Below are 8155 nucleotides of genomic sequence, written 5' to 3'. Positions count from 1 at the left end.
GATTTAATCTATTACAGATACCACTGACAAACATGTTTCCTGTTGCATTAAGTATAAAAATCCCTCATGACTGGAAATAATCAGACAAAATCTGTGCTCCTGACTATGCAACAAGTGTCAGGAAGGAAACTACTGCACACGTATTCACTCAGGCTGCAGTGCAACTTATTGTAAATTAATGAGTAATAAAAATAACTGGCACGACGTGGGGCCTCTTCACTCTGCTCTGACCTTCACTATCATGTCCCATTTTTTTACAAGGTGCCAAGTGGACATGACACCGAGTTAGGGAGCGTTATCTGGGAGGTGACGGACCGCAGGGCAGGAGGAGGCGCAGCCTGTCGACACCGGCAGCCAGGCTCAGGGTCACAAGATAGGAAGTCATCTTGGAAAAGTGAAAGAGGACGGCATGTGTTGCTTTACCATGCAGTGACAAGGTGGGAGCGTAATTATAGCTTCTCAGAAGAACATTGAACAAAATGTTTTCTGATTCACTAGAAATAATCTGAGTAGGAGTAGATAAATAGAATAGAATAGATTGTCAGTGTCAGTGTTCAGTAAAACAATGAAATGCTGCTTAGCAGCTAACTTGTAGCTGATTTCCTGATGTCCACAATTAGTGTCTCGGCTTTCAAGATGTTTAAGTCCAGGTTATTATCAGGACACCTTTGCACAAGATGCTGAACCTCTTCTGGGGGAGTGGACGATAGAGAAGAGGCTGAGGCGCAGCCCTGTGGGATGCCAGTATTTAGGATAAGAGTGGACAATGGGATGTGAACCAATCCTCACGTTCTGGGGTCTGTTGGAGGTGTGAGGGATTTTTACATTTGATGCCAACTGGTACCTGGACAGGTGTTGTCATTACGATCTATAACGTTAAGCGTAACTAATATACAATAATCATAACAGCCACATTTCTCTTACTGCTTCATATTATTTCCCAAGCAAAACATTCTTCTGGACAATATAACTACAAAAACTCAAAGCAGCGTCCTCTGCGTGACCCTTTGACTACTTACACTGAACAATAACCCATTGTTAGCTGACCTCTCTGACCTGACGTGCTCCCACATACTCTAACCACAAACGATATCTTCACACACAATCGATCACAAAGCGATCCACACCGGTGCAACTGAGTTGACAAAAAGACACGAAAACAGCCAACGCTTCCTGGATATGTTCACCAAAAATATTATTTTGAACGTTTGTGTGGTGTGTATATATATATATGAAATATGAAATAAAGTGCATTTTCATGACGTGTTTTTAAAGTCATTATATGTTTTGCAGAGGCAGTTTTGGTTATTTTCATGTCACCAAATTACACAGAGGGTTAAAGAACATCACTCTCAACATGTTCAACCATATTTCAATCAGACAAATTAACTAAAAGGGTTTGCACAGCTCTATCTGCAGGTATTTGCTGCATGTGATTGGTATTAACCCAGTTGCACCTGTGTGGCCGGCTGATTTTGTATTGATGTGTGAGATGTTTTCTGAAGCACCATGTTATGACCAGCACTTGATTTTCTGTATATTCATTTATCTTTTTGATTAAGAACACCGTACTTTATATCTCAGCCTCCCTTCCTGGTTTTCACTTTACTCATAATTTAAATTTGAGGTGTCTGCAACAGCAACACATGAACTTATTAATATGTAGTTTCTGCACAGAAGTGGGTGGATCCAACGTAGTGTTGAAGGAAACTTTGTTTTCACATATCTCTGTGTTATTAAAGTGTTTTCATAGCGAAGTCAGGTTCTCTAACTGTGCACAGAAAGTTAGAGAAAACAGAGGCGCTGAAATGAAGATGACTAATTGTGCAGGTTGTTATCTCTCGGGAGAGGAAAGGAGAGCAGAGATAAATACGTCCTGGTGTTGTGCAGCAGGAGCCTCCTTCCTTTGTTTCAGACACACAACTAATGAGCAGGTGTGTTTTTCAGTGCAAAAACATGCAGCATCGCTTCAAACGATTTAATCAGGTTTAAGACATTAAAGCAGCAAGAGACAGATTTTTCCCTAAAAATAGATTGATGGAACTGGTACTTGTACTTTTCAACCAATCAAAGACGAACATGCAAATGAGCAGAGGCGAAGCTGCTTCCATCTTTGTGCATTAGAGCACTGTCCCCCCTCTGCCGATGGGGGACGCTACGCCCTCGCTGTGAACCCCTCCCCGGCCACTGCCAGAAAATTCCTGAGCTCCTGGTTTTATCAGCTCCACCATCATCACCACCAGACGTGTTGTTTAACCATAACCCCCGTCATTAACGGCAGGGCGAGTCCGTGTCTGGACCCACGTCTGACAAGAGGGTCGTCTGCAGCCTCCCCTCTGCTCCCAGTGGCCTGTGCACAACTCCACCTCCTGCCTCACCCTCTCACCCTCCTCCACACAGAAGGAGCAGTGCAGGAAAAGTCAGATCTTTACAGAAAAACAGCAAAAAGGCTCCCCCCCATCTCAACTCACATTTTTTAGGGGGAGGTGGACGGGTGGAGGCACATAACACGGTGACAAAACCCAATTTTTTGAAGAGGCAAGCTTTTTTCTTTCTGTGCTATCTGTCGGAGTTGGCCAGACTCCAGTAACTTGTCCCATTGATCTAAAGCTAAAACGGCCCTGTGCGCCCACACAGCCAGGCCTGCGATGGAGCGGCCCGGGTGTAAAAACGTTTTTTCACCCTCGTGGGTTTTTTTTTGTTTGGGCTCAATCCCTAGTTCTTTCAGGGGGCATAAAGGAAACGCTGTGCTCAGCAGGGTCATGTGGGCGAGGCCCGGGAGGTAGACTATAGGTGGCGATTAGGGCCTGCAATGTGCAATGAATCCTCTTCGAATCACATGATATGAACTAATGTCGCCGTTTAATGATAAAACAACAGTGACTGGGAGGGAAGAGCCGCTCTGTGAGTGTGTGTGTAGATACAGCGTGCAGCTGCACAGAGGACAAGAGGGCAGGAATAGATGACAACTGCATTTCTCAGGTTGTGTGCCTCAACACACGGTGCAGGACCAGCTAGAGGACGGGACGGACTTTAGCAGGGACAGCTGGGATGTGGGTTAAAGTGCAACACAATGGTCTTTTCCGTTGTCCTTCTGAATATTTTTGGTTTTACTCCATTCTCACATTCGAATGTTCACAGATCTTTGTTTGTTATGTCTGGATTACAGTTGTCAGATCGTCCATCCTCCTGCAGACCCCGACAGACCAGTGTAACCATGGCTCTGACTGCTGGTGAGGGGCTGTCAGGGGCTTGAATTGGGTTAAATATAGGATGACCAGACCCTATTTCATGCACCATACTAAAGCAGTGAGTGCACCAATCCATCTAGTGCAGAAACACCTTACGTTCCCTCTTCCTTCGCATAAATCTCTCCCATATCTTCAGCAGCAGCGACTCTCCTCTTCTTCAAATGAACTGTTTTCAAACAGAATTATGTGATTTTCAATAAGCTGAGAGATGCTATACACAGTTAGTGTTAATAATCTGTAACATCTGGAAACAAATCAGACCAATCGTGCATCTTCAATAACAACAGAACAAATGAATGTTGTTATTTAAAACAAGAGAAATAATTAAAATGATTTATGTTAAAATTATTTACAAGATTCTCAAAACACAAGCCGACATCATAGTGACTTCTTTGCGTGTCAGAATGACACTAGTTATTATCACATCCCCAAATAAAACATCCAAAATAACTGGAATTTAAATGTTACTGTAAGAACGAGGCTCTGTGCTCACAGGTCACATCAGGTCGCTGTGGTGTAAATATTTATTTGTGCTTTTGTTTAGCTTGTGCTCGTACCTGCATCTTCTTGCCTCCAACCAATTACATTTTCTAACCTTATTTGTTTTCAGTGATTTTCATTGAGTCATGTTGAATGTTTTCTGGTGCAATCATCAGTCAGGTGAAGTCAGTCAGGTGCATCATAGGCGCTGTGTCCATGGCCTTGTCTGACCTGTAGGTGTCCCTGCAGAGATGCCCTCTCCTCACAGAGCTCTCGTTTCCCTGTGTTGCCCCTCCCTGCTTCATCTGGACAGTCAAAACAAGCTGCCACACACCACTGCAACGTTACATCATTTATACCATTAACAACATTGTGTATGTAAAAAATCTCCCTTTTAAGTGAACTACATTCAAAATGCACTCAGCCGTACTGACTAAATGAGATCTTCTTTCAAGATTACTTAGGTCTTTTCTCTATAAGTTAGTAGATGTTGGATCTGGAAGAGCTCGGTCAGGAATGTTGATACATGTACAGTAGCAAAAAAACTGAAAAGTGCTGTGTGTGACAAAACTACACAAAGGGAGATGTAAAAATGGATTTAACAACCATAATGAGACACAAAATCACCTAAAAGGAACAAAAAAATCACTATAACCAACCAAAAATGATCATGAATACACAAAAGACAACAAAAACATAAACAGAGGATGGTAAAGAGAAACAAAATGAACAAAAAGAGAGACAAATAAATAACAAGAAGAGATATTATATTAATAAGAAACACAAAATAGCTTCAAATAATCACAAATTAGCATAAATTAACCTCAAAGACTTTAAAAAAAGGCTTTTAAAAAGTTTAAAAGTAGAAGAAGAAGAAGATTAAGAGTCGTGTACCACATGAAAAAAGAAAAAGTTTCTGTCCACAAACATCATCTTTCCATGAGCCAGTGGTCAGACCTCCTAGAAACAAATTCATCACACTCCTGAAATACATAAAGAGGGCCTGAGGTATTTGTGCTGTGGGCTGAGTGTGAATTTGTTAGGTGATTAAAGGCTAAATATAGCCTCTGTCTGCTCTGAGCTGTAGACTGGTGACTTCTCCTTCTCTACTAGTCTCTTTTCCACTACAGGGCCAAGTCGGCTTTACTTCCTCAGTCAGTCGGCATGTTATACTGTTGAGTTCATACTCATGTTTTCCAGTTAATTCATTGTTTGTGATTAATTTATGGAGATTTTCAGAAAACATCTTCAGTGATTAGGACACATCAGTAAAAATACTACACTGGTAGATCTTTTATAAAGACTGAAAGTAAAGAAAACGATCTCTCCTGATAAAATGTGTGTAAACCTCTAACGTTTGTGTGTTTTAACTAAATTCTAGTCGAGACTTTTGTCTTTGTCTCATCTAAACACGAACCCAACACAGTGTGAAACAGAACATGTACAGAACAGAACTGTTAAAAACTCAACTTCAAATTTATACTTTTTAAAAGTTTAGCTCCGTAATGGAAACAGCTACTGACTGAGTGATGGGCTGAGGACCCCCCACCCCCCAGTCCGTCGTGCCAACATGTCAACTATCACTCTTCAGCCACTGGACCCAAGAGTCCAGCACTCATGTACTGTAGTCTGTTGTTAGACTCAGTGCCAAATACCCTGCACAAAGTGAACCTTCCAAAACAGTTTCTCTGCAGAATGATCAGCAATAGAGAGGAAAAGACAGCAGCCACATGTCATTCACAGTTTTTATTATTCAAATCTGTACCGACTGAGGTGATGGAAGTGACTGAAGTTTGGATTTCGGCTTGTGAACTTGCTGGTTCTGCTCGCTCCGTGCATAGGTTCGCCCCCGTCCTCATAGATCAAAATGAATTTTTCTCACGGTCCAGACAGACGTAATGATAGATGTTCGACTTCCACATTTTGATTTATTTTTGGGTGTGATTATGATGTGACTTTGTTTGTGTTTGTGTCTCTGGCTCGGTGTCACATTCTGATATTCACTGGTGAAATGCAGACTGAGGGAGTGAGCTGCTCAGAGGTCGAAGGTCAAAGCGTCTACAAAGAGAGTGAGGAGCTGTAATAACACATAATGTTGGATGTCCTGCAGCGTTCGCTAGATTAACGAGGATAAGACAGAGAGTTATATTTCCACTGCCCAGAGAGTCGGAAAAACTTCATCCCAACAAACACCAAGTTATTTTTAATTCAGATCTGAACTTAATTAATGTTAATATTAGTCCAAAGCGCAGCTGCTCTGCATTTACTCCAGTTTTAACAACCCGTCACTGGTGTCTTATTGGCTTTATTTGTTGTAATAATTGTGCACACAGTCTAGACACTTTTCTTTCAAATGTCTGATAAAAACTCATGTTTAAACTCAACTACTCAATATTCTACATTTTATGTATTATTTTAGTCATTGTCTGTTTTTATTATAACAATAAAGCATTTTGTAAATGTTAAAAAACCTGGTTTACAAATAAAAGTTAATGTCATTGCATCATGAAGAGCAAACAGGAAGCAGGCAGCTGAAATGAGCGAGCTAATCAGTGTTGAAATAACTCTAAGACAGTTGTAAATATTAGATACACAGATAAACTAGAATTCTAGTTGTATTTCTCCACCAACCAGCAAACTTGCCTTGACCTTCAAACAGCAGCGTTCATCATACCATCATACCTCGACTCTTGACCTCGATCAGTTCCTCCTCAAGTCCAAGTCGATTTGCGTTCTTGTGCATTGGCAAGATTGGACAGAAAACCCCAAATCAAAAGGAGTTTTGCTGCTATTTGCTGATTAAAACCATCAAATGTGACTGAAACATCTATAAAAACAAAGTAAGTGGACCTTAGCATGAATTACTGGATTAAGATTTTAGCTTTTCTAAGGCATGGTGGCCAAGTGGTAAGGCGTTGGTCTCGTAAACCAAAGATCATGGGTTCAACCCCCATCCATGCCTTAAATCTTAAGTTCTATTTAATGATTGATGCCCCAATAGATTTGATTCTATATAAATAAACCAAACGGAGTCAGGTGTTTTCCAAACCCAGCAGGTTTATGTATTACTTATTTCTACATGATGTTATTTTATCCAAAGCAGATGTAGTGATATGACCAATGGTGGTCCAGTGGTACAGAGCATTTTGTTGTGTGTTTCTATTTTTCCTTTGCCCAGTATAACTATATTCTTCCTAGAATAAAATCTTTACCAGGTTACAGTTAAGGATTCAGGAAGTTTAGATGCCACCTGAAAGTGCAGCAGGAAGGAATGACAGGTCCACATTTCATCAGAGACACTTCTAAAACTGTTTCTCCAAACTGTTCTGCAAACAACAGAGACTGGAGATAGTAAAACCACTGAGGGGTTCGAACTAAGCAGTAGGGTTTGCTAAGCATGGTGGCATGGTGGCCAAGTGGTAAGGCGTTGGTCTCGTAAACCAAAGATCATGGGTTCAACCCCCGTCCATGCCTTCATCTCTTTCTAATCCTCAAATTCACATGCAGATCTTCTGATAATTGCAGAAGGAGAACCTCCAGCTATCAAAGCATGTGTTTGACCCCTCTCTGTTGAAGACTGATGACGACCTGTTTTAAGTTTTTTATGCTGCAGCTGCTTGAATTCAGACTTGATCTAATGTAATATTATTATTAATTAGTAATATTAATTTGTGAACCCGTCATCATACTGTATTCTGTGCAGTTTGCTCTGTATCTGTGAATGTGAAATCATTGCGTAGTGAAAACAAGAACAACAAAAATGGTACAAAAATTTATTTAGTAACAGTTTTGTAAACGTTTGAGGTAAATGAACATTTACATCAACTTGTTCTTACAAAAGAATCATTCATACACAAGGCACTTCTCTTGTTTAAGACAGCATCGAAAAGAGGTTGCTGTTCTGAGCATCGTGAGTTGGTTCCTACTCCCTGACGAGCCAGAGAAATCATGCTCTGCATGAAACAGAAGAGGAGAGGAGAGTTTGGAGGAGTCACAGAGACAACAGCTTTGGACTTAACATCAGGGCTTCGTATGCAGGGTTAGGAGAGGGCCGGCAACAGCGGAGTCGTCTGATAAGACGTCTAACCCGAGCAGTTTGTGAGAAGTCACGTAGTGCACACACAGAAAAAGACCTCGACTGATTCTTCTCTCTCTTCCAATTCGTTACTGTCCTAGGTTGAGATAAATAACAGTTTCTCTTTTGGTAATACCGCCTTTTCAGTGAAGAGCCACTGCGTTTGCTTTGGTTTTTTTAAGACATTTTTTTCCTTTGAGGATCACACAATTCGGCAGTTTGGTGTCATGCTCACTCGCTCTCGCTCGCTCTCTCTCTCTCGCTCTGTTACTACCAATACTACTTCGCAGAACAACAACTTTCTTCCCTAAATGTGCAAATCTGTATTACTACCAAAATGTAAACTTTT

At 41.1% G+C, this 8155-nt stretch overlaps 2 non-coding genes across 2 annotated transcripts; both read left to right on the top strand.

Annotated features, from left to right (window-relative positions):
- Window positions 1-6621: 6621 nt before the first annotated feature.
- On the top strand, window positions 6622-6693 carry trnat-cgu. The gene has a single exon. It is a non-coding gene; the product is annotated as a tRNA-Thr (tRNA).
- A 440-nt stretch (window positions 6694-7133) lies between these two features.
- trnat-cgu lies at window positions 7134-7205 on the top strand. Its single transcript has one exon. It is a non-coding gene; the product is annotated as a tRNA-Thr (tRNA).
- The last annotated feature ends 950 nt before the right edge of the window (window positions 7206-8155 follow it).

Source organism: Anabas testudineus, chromosome 21 (genome assembly GCF_900324465.2).
Source record: "Anabas testudineus chromosome 21, fAnaTes1.2, whole genome shotgun sequence".
Lineage (NCBI taxonomy): Eukaryota > Metazoa > Chordata > Actinopteri > Anabantiformes > Anabantidae > Anabas > Anabas testudineus.
This window is presented reverse-complemented; position numbering and strand designations above follow the sequence as displayed.